Raw genomic sequence first — 20,544 nt, 5'->3', positions numbered from 1 at the left:
TAAAACACTAAAAAATTGAAAAAAAACCCTGAAATCCCATTGAGAGGACAATGACTAAATAAACCAAAACATGAATATGTGTAGTATTAAATACTAAGCATCAGTGAAAAGAATAAGGTGGAGAAAAGAAGACAAGAGAAAAGGGGTGACATGGAAGAACATCCAAAACACATCATTAAGGAGAAAAAATCAAGTTTCAACAGAGTGTGTACAGCATGACCATACTTGCATTTAATAAAGGACAGCACACAAAACTGTTTCCATATGTCCTGTATGTAAAAGCCTTTAAAAATCTGATTTTGGAGGTGGGGACTTCCCTGTCAGTCCAGTGGTTGACTCTGCTTTTCCAATGCAGGGGTTCCGTTGACTCCTGGAACATCCTGGCAGAGATCAGACCTTGCTTTGCTTAGGCAAGTCAGCTTCACTCTTGTCTCCCCAGAGATTGGCTTAGGTAGGGATGCTTCATTCTTGTCTGTCCAGAGATATTGTAGGTTTGCTTTATTGAAGAATAAGTTCCCTTCCATGGATATACTTCAACGTTAAAGAAAAAACAACCTAAAAATAACCAAAGTCTAGTCTGGGATTGATGATGGATATTGGTATAACTACCATGGGTGGAAAGTGTTCGGACCTCTCCCCCCAAACCCTGCTGGGTCAGCACAAGGAGTGGCGATGGCGATGGCCTTCCTGGGAGGCAGACTTTCAGAGACTCTGTCCAAGGTGCTAACCCCTCATATCTCACCTAAGCAGCACTACCCCACACCAGCCCATGATGTCTTGCTGTCCTTTGCCTACCCAACTCCACCTACCCTCACAGGCCTGGTTCCATCTCACTATTTCCAAAAGCCTCTTCCAATCTCTGAGCCTGCACTGGACTCATCACATAGGCTGTGAGACTGTGGGGGCTTGTACCAAAGTGAGCTAAATCTCTGAGGGGGCAGAGAAAGCCCAAAGGATGTTCTTATCACTTTCTTAAAGTATCCAACACCCAAATTGTGAGCTCAAGGTGGAAGACACCTAACTTGATTCTCTCTTTTCATGTGTGCTCTAGGCCACTCTGTGTCTCTTAACTGTTGCCTAGGACATGGCTGATGATGCTCATGCACCAGGGACACAAGTACAAACTGACAAAGTCCCTGCCCTTATGGAACTGACATGCTGTTGGGGAAGACAAACAACAAACACGTAAACCAGTAAATAGACTGTAACAGATGTGGTAAGAGCTGTAGAGATAAATAGAGCTGGTAAAGTTAATAGGTCTGAAGGAAAGTAAAGGAGGGAACCATGTGGAAATCTAGGGGAAGAGCTCTCTGTTCAGGGAGAACAGTCAATGAAAAGTCCACAGGCAGGAACATCCTTGACATATTAAAGGAATAAGCACAGTGTGACTGTAAAGGAGAAAAGGAAGGGGATGATGGGAAAGAAGTAGCATGGGGAGATCATGAGGGCTTTGTTATTGCAATGTCTACATTGTAATAACTGTGGCTTTTGCTTAGAGTGGGGTGAGAGCCATGGGAAGGTTTCGGGTGAAGGCAGAACATGTTCTCACTTAGCCTCTGAAGGCTTGCTCTGGCTTCTGTGGTAAGAATCACCCAGGGGTGGGAGGTGAGGGTGGGAGAGAGAAACTAGAGTGAAGGCAGAGGAGAGGATACTGCAGTGTTCCAGGTAACAGGTGATGGTGGTCCAGAACAGCTGGTGGCCATGGAGGAAATAAGTGGTCAGGTGTTTTGATGGCACACATGATGGGGTTACTGATGGCTGGGTTGAACGATGTGAGCAAAGAGAGCAGTCAGGTTTCTGGCTGGAGCAACACAATGAGGTGGCGAAGATTCCAGAAGGAGCAGATTTAGGGGCATAGATGAAAAGTTCTATCTTGGGTATGAATAGTGACTGCATGGGAGAAAAAACTCATCTGTCTTTCTAGCTGAGGGAAACTTCCCTACTAATTTGGTGGGGAAGTTTCTCAGTGAAGCAGGACAGTAAATCAAAACTCTGGAGGGAAATAACGTTTGACCACAGAAGGACTTGTACATGAATGTGCACAGTTTAATTCATAAGAACCAAAAACTAGAGACAATCCAAATGTCTATCAACAACAGAATGGGTAAGCAAATTATGGCCCACTCATACAATGGAATACTACTCAGCAAGAAAAAGGAACCAACTACTAATACATGCAGCAACCTGGATAAATCTATAGTGTATTATGCTGAGCAAAAGAAACCTTACACAAAAGAGTACAAACTTGGACTTCCCTGGCGGTCCAGTAGTTAAGACTCCACACTCCCAATTCAGGGGGCGCAGGTTTGATCCTTGGTAGGGGAACTAAGACCCCACGTGCCACAGGGCAAGGCCTAAAACAAAAACAAAACAAAGAGTACAAACTGTATGGTTCTTTTTATATGAAGTTCAAGAATAGGCAAAATAAACTAAAATCAGAATGGTTACTTCCTCGTAGGGGAAGATAAGATTGACCAGGGAGGCACAAAGGACCCTTCTGGAGTGATGGAAATGTTCTCTGTTTTGATCTGAGTGGTGGTTACACAAGTATATAAACAGGTTTTTTAAATTCATTGAGCTGAATCCTTAAGATATATGCATTTTCCTATGTATAAATTGAACTTCATTTTTTTTAATGGCACAATGAAAAGAAAGGGTTGGAGTTGGGCTCTATTTGGAGCACCAAGTTCCTTATAACAGACCCTAAGAGGATGGAGTGGTATGGGTGCTTATCACCCTTCTTTTGGCTGCCCAACATCTGAACCCCCCTCCTTACATTTGGAGAAACTCAATATTGTGGACTTGCCTTTTCTGGTGACGAGGGAGCAGCCCAGATCCAGTCCCAGCCTCTCAGTAATATTTCCCAGAACTCTGAGTCTGGGATAAGGCCACAGAAAGCTGAGACAGTTGAGAACACAGCCATAGTCAGAGACAGTGGTGCCAGCAGCAGAAACGCCCAGCCACATTCCTCCCATGGTCAGTCCTTCTGATCAATCCCATAAGTTACCTGTAATCTTCTAATAAATTCCTCTTCTGCTTAGGCCATTAAAAGCTATATCTGTGGTCTGAGACCAGATGCCCCCTGACAGGTAAATGCTGTGTGGAAAGAGCCCACGACTGAGTGTTAGATCTGGTGGTGTCCTAAGTCACGCTGGTTCATCAAGTCCCACCAGAGGGTGATCAGCTAGCCAGAGGGAGCTTGTCCCAGGACCAGCCCAGTTCACAAGGGAAAGCTGTAGGACAGAGAAAGCCCCTGGAAGGGCAGGGAAAGGTGCTGAGGGCAGCTGCCAAGCAAGCCAGCCCAGCCAGGAATTCTAGTTTTAGCTCTGTAGGTGGGAGGCTGCAGTGCACCAGACTTGCTGGACTTGCTGCCCTGGGGGGTAGGGCAGAGAAGTTTATGAGGTTGACCTGAACCCACAGAGCTGCATCCTCACAACCTAGGCTGAGCATTAGGCAGGAGCAACTTTCCAGGAATGAGGGGCCAGGTCCCTGTCTAAGGAAAGTCTCTTGGGGACAAAGCACAGCCTGGGCCTCAGGGAGTCCTCAGCAAAAGGAGGAGACTGAACCTAAGATGTGAAATGTACCTTAGAGCTCACAGGCGCACACACACACACCACACACGTGCACAAGTGCACACACACAGATTAGCGTCAAAGAAGAATACAGTAAAAAGATGGGAGAGTGCCAAGGCAGTCCCACCGATATGGACGAAGCCAAATCAAGAGCTGGCCATAAGGGAACCTCTGTGGAAGCCTTGGTGAGGCTAGAGGCTGCTATTGTGTGTTAGGTCAGACTGAGTGTTAATTTGGGGCAAAGGAAGGAGGATTGACCCCTGAGATTTGGGTGTATCAGTTAGCTACTACAGTGTAACAAATCCCTCCAAAACTCAGTGGTTTACAATAATAAGTATTTATTATTGTTCATGAGTCCTGGGTCAGCTGGGCAGCTCTTGCATTGTCTGGGATCACTGTTGGGTCTACAGTCAGCTATGGGTTGAATAGGTGCCTTTGCTGATCTTGGCTGGACTCTGAGACATGTTTGGGTGAAGGTAGTGGCTAGTGTAAGATGGCCTCAGCTAGGAAGCTTGTCTCTGCTCCATGTGGTCTCTTGTCCTCCAGTAGACTAGTCTGAGCTTGTTCACATGGTCATCGTGGTCATGGTGTATTCAAGACAGCAAACAAAAACAGACAATGCCCTTTCAGACCTAGGCTCAGAAAGGGCTCAACATCACTTCCACCACCTTTTTCTGGCCAGAGCAAGTCACAAGTCCAGACCAGAATCAAGGGGTGTGGGAACAGACTCCACCTCTCAGTAGGAGGAGGCTATGAGATCACATCATAAAGTGTGTCGATTTAGGGAGCGGTGGAGAATTGGGGCCATTTTTACAATCACACTGCTACATAGGGCAATGGTGATCCTAGCACAGAATCTGCTAAACCCCAGGTCTTCAAGAAAATCCCTCAAGCATTCACGGGCTCCTTAGCCTCTAGCCCTTTTCTCCATAAAAGCTCCTCCCTCACTTGATCTAGACCAGAAAGAAACATGAAGACAATTTGCTGGGAGCCCTGGAGGTCTGTCCTCACCTCTGATTCTGAGTGAGGACCAGAAGGGAAGGTGGGGCAGGAAGGCCAAATGGGGGAAAAGAGTGCAAGGCTAGACATGCCCTTTCTGGTGACAGGGACCCTCCAGCAGAGGATAAGGAACAGGGGACAATTTTAGCACCTCTTACCTCCTTTCCTCCCTTGCCAGATTCTCCTGAGCACCAATCTCCCACCAACCCTCCATAGACAGAATGGCTTAAACAACAATTACTTATTACTCACAGTTCTGGAAGCTAGGAAGTCCAAGATCAAGATGCTGGCAGATTTGGTGTCTTATAAGGGCCCACTTGCTGGTATGCAGAAGGCCATCTTCTTTTTGTATTATCACATAATGGAGAACAGACAGAGGAAGAAATTTCTCTTGTGTCTCTTCTTATAAGGGAACCAATCCTATTCATGTGGGCTTCACCATCATGACCTAATTACCTTCCAAAGACCCTACCTTCTAATACCTTTGCATAGGGGATTAGGATTTCAATGTATAAATTTTGGAGGGACAGAAGCATTCAGTCCATAACACTGTGTGAATTTGGGCAAGCTACTTAACCTCTCTGAACTTCAGAGATAATAATAGTACTTGTTTCACAGGGTTATTATGACAATTAAATTAGATCATGATTATAAAACAATTACCAGAGCACCTAGTCTATAGTAAGTATGAAATAAATGTTTACTATTTTAATCATCAGGGTTCTGGTCATTCAGTCCAGAACAGGGACTACGTATCCTATGCACCTAGGGGTGGGGCAGGTTGGGGCAGGGTGAGGCAGCTGGAATTTTCAAGAGAACACCGTACTAAGAAAGATTAGGCAGCCCTGATTTTCAATGAATAGACTCACTTGAGCTCCTTGGGATTTTCAGTCCACATGAATAGTAGATACTGCTTTTGGCATTTACCACTTCCAGCTGCCAGTACCTGTAATTTTTTTGCCTGAGAGTTTTCTCTGGCCACTTGATGCCATCTTGTCCACCTGTAACCAGGGAGTTAACATCCTACCCCAGTAGCCCTCAACTAATGACTGATGGCAGTTGGTGTATACATACCCCTGCTCCCTCGCTCCTCAGGTGCCATAACTCAGATTTGTGCTCTGCACTATCTCCCAGGCTTCCTCAGTAGGATTAAGCTCCAGTCACCCACAGTAATAACCTACTTTAAAATGCACCTTGCATTGGCTTCCTTCTCATCCCTGTCTCATTTCCTGAATCTCCTACCAGAGGCCTTGGAATCACTTCTCAGTTAAGCTACTTGAACTTGAATCCTTGTTTCAGGGTCTGCTCCTGTGGGGAGGCAGTCTAAGAGTACCTCTTTGGTGAGGCCAGCCTTGCCAAGCTAATGGTTATCTGGAAGGTCTACACCAAGCCTGACCTCTGCTCAGTAGCTCAAGCTGCTTGAAAATGGTAGAACCTGTAGGCTGCTCAATTACAAACCAACTCCACCCCCAGGCATTCAAGTTAGAAGAAGGCAATTTTTCTTTCCTTTAAATTCCTCTTCATATATTCAAGGACTCCTCCACGATGGCTGTCAAGGCCATCTTGTCCTGAGACCAGGGATGACACATAGGTTCCATCTCAAGTGCCACCTCCAATCAATTAACAGAAGCTACCTGGAGGCTCTATCGAGGATTAAGGTGTGCAGCTATAATTAATGATGTCTGCCTCGAGCATTTGAATGGGTAAGCAGTGGCCTTATGCCCACTTCCCTGGCTCTAGAAGCAAATTGGTGAAGCTGGCTGAATTTTTCTTTAGCATTCCTAGTCCACCAATTCTATCTCTGTCTCTTACTGAGCTATTCCCTTCATCTGACTTGCCCCATGCCAGACAATAACCCTGTGCACTAAGCATGGCCACCCATTTTCTGGATGAGAAAACTGAGGCTCTGAAATATTGAGTGACTTTCCCAGCATCACAAAATCTATAATGATAGAACAGAGGTTTTTAATCAGGTCTACCCGACACCATAATTTCCACACTATATCCTTTCACATAGAAGGCAGTAGTAAAGGTCTTTAACCAAAGAGAACAGCCTAACACTCCTCTTTTTGTTAAGAGAAGTCTTCTGCCAACAGGTGCCCCATCCTTTCTTGTCTTCTCCAGCCAGATGGAGTAGAAGGCTCTTTGGGGGCCAGCATGGAGCCCATCCTCCACTGCACAGCCATCCCCAGCAATTCCTCTGCCAGGCTTTGGCTCCACCCTCTCAGGTCCAAACTCTCTCATCTCACCTATTTGTTATCCTTAAGCAGCTGTCTCTTGGAGAGTCTGGAGGCCACCTGGTAAAGCCAGAAGCAAACTTCTAACTGGAGCAGTGGTGACTGGAACAGCTCCAAACCTCCAAGTTATGGAAAAACTGATGGCAGAGGTCTTCCCAGGGTGGTGACTCAGCATTCCCACAGGCAGGGGGGCTAAATGGAGGCCTCAGACCACAGCCTAGGCCTGCAGCCTGCTGACCAGGAGGCCGGCCTGCCTGGGTTGGCTCATACTCTCTCCCAAGGAGCAGCTCAGGATTTTGAGTCCATTGCTTTTGCTGCCTGAAAGCTGAGACTCAGCTCTTAGAAGATTTGAGGATAGGACTCCAGACCCACAGTCTCTGTCAAGTGTAACCTTCAACTTGCCCCTGTGAAGGTACGTAACTGCGCAACTTGTTGCTGGTGCTGTGTTTTATGGAAATGAGACACCAGCTAGGGGCGAGCAAGCAAGGGAGGGAGTGACAAAGCCACCAAGACCTTCCTAAAAGCTAGGTCTCTTCTCTTCTCCTCAGCTAATACCCCAGCCCCACAAGGATGCATACATGCCTGCCAGCTTACCATCCCCAGCTATGGACAATGCAGGGGTTCAGTGGGCCAATGCTGAAGCTAGCTAGACTTGGCTTTGAATTCCTCACTAACAGGAATTTAAACCCCATTCCCTACAATCAGAGGCTGAGATAGAGATTCCTGAGCACATGTTTTAACTTAGGAAATGATCTCAAGAAAAAGGGAGGAAGGGAAGTAGGACAGGACAGGGGAAAATGCTCAGCAAAGGATGGGGTCTCAGCTGGAGTCTAACCTCAGCCTGATCCCATGTGGAGCTCTGGGGGGCATGGTGAATGGGCCAGAGCTATCCCCCCTTGAGGTAGGTAAGCAGGACCGTCTCTTATACTCCTGTGTCAATCAGTCATTGTCCACCCCTGGAGGATAGCGGGTGGGGATGGGAGAGGGGGACAAAAGTTCTCAGGAGGTTCTGGACAAGGACATCAGCCACAGGCAATCACCCAGAGAAGGTCTCAGATGCAAGCTTTTAGCCACTGTACTGGCAACAGGTGGGGGAGGGGTCACTGGATGGGAAAAGAGATCCAACTGGGGTTCCAACATTGGCTATCACACTGAGTAAGATTCAGTTGACTCCTCTGTGAAACAAGCATAACACTTATCACATGGGTGAGTAAGGAAGTAAGCACAAGGTTGCCAACACAAAATAAGTCCTCAGTGTCAGGGAGCTACAATTCCTATTGCTTGGTGAAGTCATTTTAGTAAGGAGGTTAATTTTATGTGTCAGTTTGGCTGGCCTGTGGGGTGCCCAGATATTTGGACAAGCATTATTCTGAACATTTCTGTGAGGGTACTTTTGGATGAGATTAACATTCAAATCAGTGAGCTCTGAGTGAAGCAGTGGATTTGAGTAAAGTGGATTGCCTTCCATAATGTGAATGGGCCTCATTCAATTAGTTGAATAGAGAAGAAACCTTACCTTCCCTGAACAAGAGGAAATTATGCCAGCACATGGCCTTTGGACCTGAACTGCAACATCAACTCTTCTTTGGGTCTCCAGCCTGGTGGCCCATTCTGCAGATTTTGGACTTACCAGCCTCCATAACCATGGGAGCCAATATATATAATATACATATATATTTATACTTGTATTTTATATATTAAGATATACACACACACACATACACACACAAGAGAGAGAGAGAGAGAGTCGTCCTTCAGTATCCACAGGGGATCGGTTCCAGGATCCCCCATGAATACAAAAACCCATGGATGCTTAAGTCCCTTATATAAAATTGTATAATACAATGAATACAGTCAGCCCTCCATATCTGTAGGTTGCATATCTGCAGATTCAACCAACCCAGGATCAATTGGTTGAATCCTTGGATGCAAAACCTGTGGATATGGAGGGCTAACTAGATATAGCTATAAATATATAAATATATATGGATATAGATATAGATCATATTGTCTCTTTCTAGAAACCGGACAAATGCAGATGGAAAGGAGAGCAGGAGATGGGCAGCCCAGAGCTCAATGACATTGTTCCAAGGGCATGACCCTATGTACCACCCAACCACGCTTGTAGGAAGCTCAGACACTCCAAATTCCCACATATTCTGAGGCTGAATTTTTTGGAGTCAAGACAGAACCCTGCACTCCCAGCCTGCCTGGCATCCACTGAGTCAGCTCCCCAAGCAGCCCCTTCAGGCAGATACCTTGCTCCTCAGGTCTTTCCTACCAGTCCCCACCAGTCCTGCCTCCAGCTTCTCCATACCCCATACCTCTAGCCTAATGTGAGAGGGACATGGGTGGAGGGGTGAGTCCCTGGAACAGGGAGAGGCAGATCAAGAAGAGGCGGCACTTGCCAGAGTTCACTGCTTCCCCCCACACGTGGTGATTTCACCAGGAGTCTGAGGCCCCAGGGCCATCTCAAGGGGACAAGAGGAGATGTGAGGATCCCCAAATATCCTCCCCAATTAGCTTAGGCTCCATAATGCTCTCTCCTTTCTTCCTGCAATGAGGGCTCCCAACCCTTCCATATGTTATCAGGACTGACGAATGAATTATTGTGCCCTGCCCTCGGCCTCCACAGAAAAGTTCACAACTTAGGCAAGGGGGCAATGGTGACCCCCACAGGAGGACTCACCCTAGAGCCTTGGAGAGAGTGTGGCCCTGTTGGCACCTTGATTTTGGACTTGTAGCTTCCAGAACTATGAGAGAATAAATTTCTGTTAAAGTCCCCTAATTTGTGGTACTTTGTTATGGCAGTCCTAGGAAACTAATAACGTGAATTTAGTAGATACTGCCCAACAGTTTGCCAAAATGCCAATCTCTAAATTTCTGAGAAAATTTGAAGATTAGAGTCCAGAAACTGGTGGCCACACCCAGGTACTTCCCTCCTCAAGGATCTGTCAGAGCAACCAGCTGCATTTCTCCAGGCCAATCCTCCACCTTGAAACAACCACCGTTGCCCTCACCTGGAAACAAAGGCTCAGGGAGGATTACTTACTTGTCTAAGGTTACACAGCTGGCAAGTGTTGGGACCAAGATTTCAACTCAGACTGATTCTAAAGTCCAGGTTTTTGTGACAATTAGGCCCCAAAGTTCATTCCCACCTGACGCCACATAGGCCACCAGGCAAGTTCCTCCTCAGAGCTCCACCCTTCTAGCTCACCTCACAGATGTCTCATGTTGTGAGTCAGTGCAGCTGGAGCGTTTATGAGCCCTCTAATGTACTAACTGCTAAGCTGATTTTGCAAAAAAGCCACATGTGAAACGCCCACCCTCATAACCACATGATTTATAAGGAAATTAGTCTACCTTTTCCTGGGGCCTTTGCCTGCCAGCCCTTCATGAGGGCTCAAAACTATCAAAAAAGTTTTAAAACACAACAGGATTATAGGTCACTGTGAAAGAATACTTATTCATTTAACCAAAGTCAAGAAAAGATTTCAGAAAAACAAATATAGATCACTTAAGGGCAAAGAAACTCACACAATCTGTTATCAAAAAGGAGCACTCTAAGAAACATCATTCTCCTAACAGAGAGAGAAATCAAATTCCAGTCTTGTACTAGATTACTTAACAACAAAATCCATTCACTTAATTAACTTCAATCTAAATTTAGTTAATCCTGACCATGCATGAAACTTCTTTTCCTCAGAGTTCCTTTCCACAACTTTTCATCACTTTCTATATCCGTATCAGTTTGTCCCTTATTTTTCCATTGGAAACAACCAGCTCTAAGACATTTTTTTCTTTTCCCTCAATAAAATTTAATTCCATTCCCTATACCTTCTTTACTGAAAACACACATTCTAAATTTCCTACTGTATACTGAAATGCTTCATTATTATTTCTGTTAGCTTTAATTACATGTTTAAATTAGAATCCTCAACTCTTAATAACCTTAATTTCTAGCGAAAACTAAGAAATAAGCAATTATGAACTGTCTTTTACATTAGCATTCTGAAGATTAGTGAACATAAATTACTAGTGACAACTTCTAAAAACATCTCAGGGTGACACCAAACATTTATTAATAGTCCTAAATACTTTAGTTTCTCTGTTCAGTAATTGCTGTCTCAGTATCTTATTTTATTTGGGAGTGACCGAGATATTCAATAAGTTTCCATCACTTAAATTAGCACAACTCTAGAACTTTGTTACCAAATATCTGGAGAGATCATTTTAAGTAAACATTTCTAAAATATAATTATTCTTAAAGAGTTTACCCAAAAGCTCTTATCTCATTTACATTTACCTTAAAGTTTCAGCATATCAAGTTATTTTCTTTGCAACAGATATAATAAGGTCTTATTTGACTTCTATTAAACCTAGATACAATAAAGTATTATACTTAATGTTGATGACTCTAAAAACATGTATATATTAATTAGATCAACAAAACTTTAATACCAGGTATCAACATAATATTGAATATTTCCTAATTCACATGAACCTGAAAGTCATTTTGGCTGGTTTCTTTTATATTTAATTTGTAACCACTTACTTTCAAATTAAATTGAGCTCTTTATAAATTCAATTTTGGTAATACTTTCCAGAGGTAGAGATATTTCATATGTATAATGTGTACACAGACATATAAACAGGCAAAACTAGAGATCTCATGGTTTCCCTTCAGAAAAAAAACTTAGTTATGAATCAGGTATTACAATATAAACTTACTTTTTTACAAAAATCAGTTGGAATACATTAAAGTTGCTTGCTCTGAAGACTAAGTGTTTACTATTTGTAAAGCTTAGCTGAGGGAGCATTCTCAGCAGTTTGAATTTTAAAACTGCCACTTTGTCGTTTTCTTTTCCCTTGGTTTCAGGTTCTTCCTGATTAAGCTAATTAGGTTCAGCCTCAGGTCCCTGTGGCCTGTATTTACATTTCTGGTTTGTAGAGATTTGCAAGAGAAAGACAGTTGCTTTAAGTTCCCCAAAGGTCTGTCACCTAGATGATGTTAAAAGATTGATTTGCCCAACTATATATCAGTGAGAAGATTTCTAACTAAACTGAAATTTACAAGTTCTATGTTCTAGAACTTTAGAGTTTAATTTATCACGCCTTCAAAATCTTGTATAGGACATTCAGCAAAGAACTTCTTTCTGAGTTTACAAGCAAAATCACTAATTTTATTTTTATTAACCGCTGAATGTTAGTTCCCAGTTTTTACTTATTTGTGTGGCTCAGGTAACCCTACTGGTTTCCTTTAGTATGTTTAGTTAATACTTTCTGAGGGGCAGATCTATGTGCCTTGTCATAATACCATGCAGGGGAAGCATTCCGCAGTGAAATGTGTCTATCCCACAACATAATTAAACAAAAGAGAGATAGCATATATATATATATATATATACATCTTTATATACTTTATCCCAATCCTATCAACTTTTATACCTTTAGCTTTCATTAGGATCCAATCAACAAGTTCTGATCTTACAGGAGGAGTTCTAGAAGTTTTTCTTTCTTTTATTCCCTGTCCATTTTATCTATTTTTCTATAAAATGCTCTGGGAGCCCCAGAGGGAGCTTGAGCCAAGGAACTCAGACCCGTGGCCTAACTGTTGCCCCAAGTAATCGCTCGTCAGCTATCTCAGTGTAAAAAATTTTTTTCCAGCCCCTTAAATATATCTTTTTAAAACTGGTGTAAACAGCGGACTTGTTTGGCTTTAATGATGGAGACTAGTAGGGGGTCCTTTTTGGCCCATTTAATCTTAGGTAGTGTAATATCAAAACCTTGTGTTTTAATCGCATACGTGTCCATTTTATTTATCCCATTTTAAATATCCATCTGAAGATTTCTTTATTCATTTGAGATAACTCCTTTTTAAAATTTCTACCTTGTTCCAACAAGTATCTAGACATTCCTTACAGGTTTTTTTTCCTGTTAACATTATTCTAATGTTTTTATTAGCATCTGTAAAACCCATTGAGGGGAAGCAAAGACCACAAATAAATCTTCCCAAACCGGTTTTTCTTACTTGTTTTAAAGAAAAGAAGTTGTTAGGTTAACCATTATATATATTTCTTTTTTCTGCCTTTGATTTTTTAATATAGGTACCAATAAAACAGCTGTTTATAATGAGAGCTCTCTAAAAATTTACTATTTAGAAGTTTCTCCAATTTAAAGGAGCCATTATTTGGCTTTTAATGATATATATATATTGGACGCGCAGGCCCAGCGGCCATGGCTCACGGGCCCAGCCGCTCCGCGGCATGTGGGATCTTCCCAGACCGAGGCACGAACCCGCATCCCCTGCATCGGCAGGCGGACCCTCAACCACTGCGCCACCAGGGAAGCCCAATGAGATATATATTAAACCATTAAGACACAAGCGGATTTCCCATAAGAGAATAGGGGAGGATGTCACCTAAATAAAAGATCCAGAAGGTTTACTCCCAAAAATAGTATGGCAGAGATCAAGTTTTCAAAGCACATACACACACACACACACACACACACACAAAATGCCCTAAGAAGATCAGGTAGAACATTTACTTCTCAAAGACACAGGAAGAGAAATGCAAGTTTTCCCTAGAAGGCCTTTGTTTAAAGTCAGAATTCTGAAAAGATACTCTTATCAAGCTGGCTTTTTAAACTTAACTGTGTATACAGTAAAAGAACCCCCTCATTTTTAGGACGAGATTTCCTTTAATTCCAAATTAAGTACTTGTAAATTTTTTACATTCATAAACCTTGCTGGGGTATTAGTTGGGGGCTGGCAATATGTCGTTCCTTTTTCTTCTGTTTTGAAAGCTTTTATTCCCCCGTTCAAAGGTCAGTTTGTCAAAATAATATCACTAGTGTAGACAATTCAAGGAAAAACGACAGGCCAGCTTCCCCTTAATTACCCAGTCCAATACTACTCAGTCTTCTAAGTGAGCAAAGTCTTCCCAGTCCTTCAGCTGAAGATAAACAACTCAGTGTCTAAACTGAGCCCCAGTGTTTTTCAACCGGACTCCCCAAATATCTTTCAATTAGGGGGGATCACTCCCCAATATCTTTCAACTGGGGAGCCAGGTACCTGTTAGACACTGCCATATAAAACTCAGGATCATCAACCAAAACTTGGGAGATCTGAGAACCAGGAGAGACTCACCAATTCGTCTGGACTCTCTGAGGAGGCAGGTGGGCATAAGAGACCTCTGCTGGTACCAAGGCTCTGGATCCTCGTTGAGTTCAGGCAAAGGAGAGAAGTCTGCTCTCAGCCCTTCGTGGTCTCCATAACTATCGACTAAAAAAAAATGCACAACATAAAAGTTGAGAGCTATGCTTTATTCAGGGGACATTCTTAGGACTTCAAGGCTGGGAGACATCCTCTCAGAAAAATTCTGAGAAAACTGTTCCAAAGAGGAAGGGCTGGGGCAGTTGGGGGGGGGGGGTGGCGGGAAACCAAGGTATATTGGAGTTTTTGCAACAACACCATGTAGTCAGAACAAAAGGTTACTCTTTCATTTTTGGTTTGTTTGTTTTTTGAGAATAATTTATTTTCTGTAATCAAACCCATGTGGATAAGACCTTACATACTTAATATTGTACATTACCCTTGTATAAAAGGAAAAAATTATGTTTAACATTTCTAGACCAATATGGCTATTAATTTCTGTACAATGCCAACCCAACATGGTACAATTGGGATATTTTTCCAAAGTTGACAGCACAGCTAAAATTTCCAAAAATTCAAATTATATCTAGATATATAGATTTATTTATTCACATAAAAAGACCAATAACAGTATGTTACGCAGCAGTAGCAGCAACAGCCTTTCCAGGTTCTGCAGTCATCTAAACGAAATTATAGAGACATCCAGCACACTCCATTAAAAAAATTTTAAAAAAGTAAAAAACAGAAAACAGCAAAGTTCTGTTACTGTTGTGGTACCTGGCATCATTTTTTTTATTAGCTTCTTAATCATCATCTGGAAAGAAAACATTCTAAAATAATGTCATTAAAAACAGCTGTGGTAAAGCACAGTCAATACTATGTATCATAAAGCAGGTATAAGATATTTTATTAATACATTCACAGAGGTATGATACAGTACTGTTTTCCATGTATAATACTAGAGGATATAATTTAAAAGACGTTATTTGAGACTTGATTCTACTTTTCCATCAGAGGGCCCAAAGGATGGTTAATGACCCAGCTCTGGCTACTATTAATAAAAGAAAACTACATATCTCAAGTTAAGGAATTTAGCACTTTTCTATGTGTGGGAAGATGCAAGAGTCTGGGCTCACTGAAGTCATTCCTTTGATATGACTTCAGCTATCTGGGGCCAGTATCCTGTGTTTTCTCATCCTGAGTTTCCTCAGGCTGCACCTTCGGTGGTGGCTACAGTCTGATGGCTGCTAGATGGTTGGCATTCTTTGTTTACATCCGGAACTCCCTCAGGGCTCACCGTTGAGGGTGGCTGCAATCACTGATGACTGCGACATTCTTTGTTTTCTGATATGGTGGCAATATTTTATTTCTCACTGCCCACCCCCCCCCCCCCTTTAACAATCTCTTCCTCTGGCTTTCAGGGTGATGGCTCCTCATTTTTTTTATTCTCTCTGACCTTTGTCTCCTTCACTGCTTCTTCCTTCCCTTCCTGTGCATCCCAGGAGTGTTCCTCATGTTCCAGGCATGTCGCTAGGGACATTGCAATGAGCAAGACCACATAGTCCCTGCTTCCTCCAGTCTATAATTGAGTCTTCCATCTTCTTCCTATTGCCTAAATGCTGGTGCTCCTTGAGGCCCAGTCTGCAGCACTCTACTTTTCCTCTCTCTGCAAGACTCTCCCACATGCAAACGTTTCTCTAGGGTATATGACTGGATGTGGGAGTACTGGGTCATAGGGCACATGTGTCTTCCACTCTGTAAGATATTATCAAATTGCTGTCCAAAGTCTTATACCAATGTGCATTCCCTCAAGCCGAGAGTAAGATTATCTGCTACTTTACATCCTTTTTTTGTGGATGCTGTTGGTGCCTCACACAGATCCCCTTTACTGATGGATACACCCTAGCCCAGCTTCTGTGTGTGTTGGCTGCTAATGGCTCCCAGATGTCCCTTTGCTGGAGAATTGCCCTTGGTGATGGGAGTCTCACATCTTGTAAGCCCTGCATGATTCCAGGCCCAGTAGGCCTCTATTCATCTTTGTTTTTTGAATTGGGTCAAAGACAGAAAGAAAAGATGGAAGCAAGAGAAGGAAGTCACTGTCACTGTCTCCTCCAGCCTTGGTCCTCTCAAGCTCCAGGATAAAGGAAGACATTGGAAGAGGAAAAGGAGGAAGAAAATAGGAAAGGACTCCAAAGGGGAGGAGAGTGAGGAATGTCTGCTTAAAGCTGCTCCCCAGGCCAGATGGGCTGGAGGGTGGAAGCTGGGCAATGCTCCACTTGCAGGTACCAAGGATACTGAAAACTCCATATCATCTCCTTCCAAGAAAAGCCTTTTCTGCCTCTGTTATCCACTCCTCCACTCCCTCATACATATACTTGTCTTTCTCTTTCTTTTGTAGCTAATTTCCTGAGTCCATTCACTCACAGTTTCACTCACAGTCCATTTGCTCACAGTTTCTGTCTCCAGTGCAGAGAACATTGCTTAGTGCCTAGCAGCCGCTCAATATTTGTTACATGAATTCATGAATGAATCTCATGTGATATGCACAGAAGATTTTTAATAGAGAACAAATTTTTTATAGCAGTTGCAAATGTATAATTCTTCCTCAACCTGTTACTAAACCCTACACTTACTCATCACACACAGACACTTCCAAATATGAAACCACAGCCCTATTTCCCATAACAAACCTAGTTTCTCTTTCTTTTTCCCCTCCCTGGTCTCAGAGCCCTGTCTCTTCCTCTCTCTCTGCAACTATGGACACATGGGGTAGGCTCCACCCACCATCTGATCTGCCTGGAGCCACAGACCACATGCCCTTCCTCTATTTTTACCTCTTGTGCACTTTTTGGTGGCCTTTAAAACTTCTTTCTGTACAAGGCCTGAGGCCCCGCCTCTGCCAAAGCCTCCTCTGGCTATACAGGTCCTGGTGGACCTGAGTATGCCCCCCACCAAAGCCTCCACAGGCCACCCCTGACAGGGCCTCCTCTGACCACGTGGGTCCAGGTGGGCGGGGAACCACCCCCCCCAATGCCTACTCCAGCTTCACCAGCCCCTGCGGGGCATACCCATGGAGGCCTGTGCTCTGGGCCAGCTTCAGGAGCAGACACTGGTGAAAGTAACACACACAGAGTGGGGGCTGGCACAGCAGGTCCAGAGAACTACCTAGTGGTCTTAGAGGGGCTCCTGGGGAGGCAGGGATGCATGTAGCTCACCATGGGGGCAAGGACACAGATAGCAGAGGCACCAGGGAATTTTTTTTTAGTATTTAATTTTTATTAAAAAAAATTTTTGTGCTGTTGTGTTTTGTTTTATTGTTTCATTTTTATTTTTATTTTTCTAATATACTTTTTATTTTTCTAATTTTTATTTTTTATTCTTTGTTATTATCTGCTCTTTTTTGTTTGTTGTCTGTTTTTTGGTTTTGTTTTTGTTTGTTTTGTTTTCTGTTGGTTCGTTCTTTTGCTATTTTCATGTTGTTTTGTTTTCTTGTGTTCTTTATTTTGTTTCATCTTGGTTTTATCTTCTTTTTTATTTCTTTTGTATTTGTTTTTGTCATTTTGTGTGTTTGCCTTTTGTTCTCTTAGGTTTCTTTTACTTTGTTTTTTGATTTTGTTTTATTTTTGTTTTCTGTTTAGGTTAGTTTTGGTTTTTTTTTTGGTTTTGGTTTCTGTGCTATCTTGTTTGTTTGGGTGTCTCCTGGTTTTTTTGCTTTCCTTGTGGTTTTTGTTGTTGTAATTGTTGTCGTTTGCTTGTTGGTTTGTTTTTTGTTTGCCTGGATTTGTTTTTATTATTTTTCTTGGGCTTTGTCTTTTTTTTTTTTTTTTTTTTGCCATGCTGCACAGCTTGTGGGGCCTTGGTCTCCAGGCCAGGGGTCAGGCCTGAGCCCCTGTGGTTAGAGAGCTGAGTCCAAGCTTCTGGACTAACAGAGAACTTCAGGCCCCAGGGAATAATAATCAGTGTGAACTCTCCTGGAGGTCCTCATCTAGGCACAAAGACCTGGCTCCACCCAACTGCCGGCAAACTCCAGTGCTGGATGCCTCATACCAAACAACCAGCAAGACAGAACCAAAGCCCCACACATTAACAAAAAATGGGAGGACAAAAAATTATGTTACAGAAGAAGAAGCAAGGTAAAAACCTACCAAACCAAATAAATGAAGAGGAAATAGGCAATATATCTGAAAAAGAATTCAGAATAATTATAGTAAAGATGATCCAAAATCTCGGAAATAGAATGGAGGCATGGATGGAGAAAATACAAGAAAGGTTTAAAAAGAACTCTAGAACTAAAGAATAAACAAACAGTGATGAACAACACAGTAACTGAAAGGAAAAATACACTGGAAGGAATCAATAGTAGAATAACTGAGGCAGAAGAACGAATAAGTGAGCTGGAAGACAGAATTGTGGAAATAACTGTCAAGGAGCAGAATAAAGAAAAAAGAATGAAAAGAAATGAGGACAGTCTCAGATACGTCTGGGACAATATTAAATACACCAAAATTTGAATTATAGGGGTCCCAGAAGAAGAAGAGAAAGAGAAAGGGTCTGAGAAAGTATTTGAAGAGATTATAGTCAAAAGCTTCCCTAACATGGAAAAGGAAATAACCACCCAAATCCAGGAAGAACAGAGAGTGCCATACAGGATAAACCCAAGGAGAAACATGACAAGACACATATTAATCGAACTAACAAAAATTAAATTCAAAGAAAAAATATTAAAAGCAACAAGGGAAAAGCAACAAATAACATACAAGGGAATCCCCATAAGGTTATCAGCTGATTTTTCAGCAGAAACTCTGCAGGCCAGAAGGGAGTGGCAGTGATGAAAGGGGAAAACCTACAACCAAGATTACTCTACCCAGCAAGGATCTCATTCAGATTCAACAAGGTAATAAAAAGCTTTACAGACAAGCAAAAGCTAAGAGAATTCAGCACCACCATTCCAGCTTTACAACAAATGCTAAAGGAACTTCTCTAGGTGGGAAACACAGAAGAAGAAAAAGACCCACAAAAACAAACCAAAAACAATTAATAAAATGGTAATAGGAAAAAAAAAATGGTAATAGGAACATACATATCGATAATTACCTTAAATGTTGATGGACTGAATGTTCCAACCAAGAGACACAGACCGGCTCAATAGATACAAAAGCAAGACCCATATACATGCTGTCTACAAGAGACCCACTTCAGACCTAGGGACACATACAGTCTGAAAGTGAGGGGATGAAAAAAGATATTCTATACAAATGGAAATCCAAAGAAAGCTGGAGTAGCAATACTCATATCAGACAAAATAGACTTTAAAATAAAGACTGTTACAAGAGACAAGGAAGGACACTGCATAATGATCAAGGGATCAATCCAAGAAGAATATATAGCAAGAATAAATATTTATACACCCAAAATAGGAGCACCTCAAAACATAAGGCAAATGCTAACAGCCATAAAAGGGGAAATCGACAGTAACACAATAATAGTGGGGGCGTTTAACACTCCACTTACACCAATGGACAGATCATCCACACAGAAAATTAATAAGGAAATCACAAGCTTTAAATGATACAATAGACCAGATAATCTTAATAGATATTTATAAGACATTCCATCCGAAAGCAGCAGAATACACTTTCTTCTCAAGTGCACATGGAACATTCTCCAGGATAGATCAAATCGTGGGTCACAAATAAATCCTTGGTAAATTTAACAAAACTGAAATTGTATCAAGCATCTTTTCCAACCACAATGCTATTATATCAGAAATCAATTACAGGAAAAAACTGTAACCCCCCCCCCAAAAAAATCACACAAACACATGGAGGCTAAACAATATGCTACTAAATAATGAAGAGATCACTGAGGAAATCAAAAAATACATAGAAACAAATGACAACAAAAACACAACAACCCAAAACCTATGGGATGCAGCAAAAGCAGTTCTAAGAGGGAAGTTTACAGCAATATAATCCTACCTCAAGAAACAACAAAAATCACAAATAAACAACCTAACTTTATACCTAAAGTAACTAGAGAAAGAAGAACAAACAAAACCCAAAGTTAGTAGAAGGAAAGAAATTATAAAAATCAGAGCAGAAATAAATGAAATAGAGATGAAGAAAACAATAGCAAAGATCAATGAAACTAAAAGCTGGTTCTTTGAGAAGATAAACAAAATTGATAAACCTTTAGTCAGACTCATCAAGAAAAAAAGGGAGAGGACTCAGTTCAATAAAATTAGAAATGAAAAAGGAGAAATAACTGACACCACAGAAATACAAAAGATCATAAGAGACTACTGCAAGCAACTATATGCCAATGAAATGGACAAACTGTTAGAAAAGTACAAACTTCCAAGACTGAACCACGAAGAAATAGAAAATATAAACATACCAATCACAAGTAATGAAATTGAAACTGTGATTAAAAATCTTCCAACAAACAAAAGTCCAGGACCAGATGGCTTCACAGGAGAATTCTATCAAACATGTAGAGAAGAGCTAACACCCATCTTTCTCAAACTCTTCCAAAAAATTACAGAGGAAGGAACACTCCCAATCTCATTCTATGAGGCCAC

At 42.1% G+C, this 20,544-nt stretch overlaps 2 long non-coding RNA genes across 3 annotated transcripts in view; both read right to left on the bottom strand.

Annotated features, from left to right (window-relative positions):
• The window catches only part of LOC125961474 (uncharacterized), a 52,121-nt gene extending 32,783 nt beyond the window's left edge, over nt 1-19,338 (bottom strand). Inside the window, exon 1 of the long non-coding RNA XR_007472222.1 lies at nt 18,657-19,338. This is a non-coding gene — a long non-coding RNA (uncharacterized LOC125961474). The remainder of the gene's footprint in view (nt 1-18,656) is intronic.
• LOC117198578 (uncharacterized) lies at nt 1,352-9,983 on the bottom strand. Of its 2 annotated transcripts, XR_004479773.1 has the most exons (4): nt 9,861-9,983; nt 4,824-4,913; nt 3,008-3,096; nt 2,888-2,898 (listed from the first exon to the last, which is right to left on the bottom strand). It is a non-coding gene; the product is annotated as an uncharacterized LOC117198578 (long non-coding RNA). The 2 variants fall into 2 exon arrangements; XR_007472219.1 differs by lacking the exons at nt 2,888-2,898; nt 3,008-3,096 and adding an exon at nt 1,352-2,354.
• Nucleotides 19,339-20,544: the final 1,206 nt, after the last annotated feature.

This window comes from Orcinus orca, chromosome 16, assembly GCF_937001465.1.
Source record: "Orcinus orca chromosome 16, mOrcOrc1.1, whole genome shotgun sequence".
Lineage (NCBI taxonomy): Eukaryota > Metazoa > Chordata > Mammalia > Artiodactyla > Delphinidae > Orcinus > Orcinus orca.
This window is presented reverse-complemented; position numbering and strand designations above follow the sequence as displayed.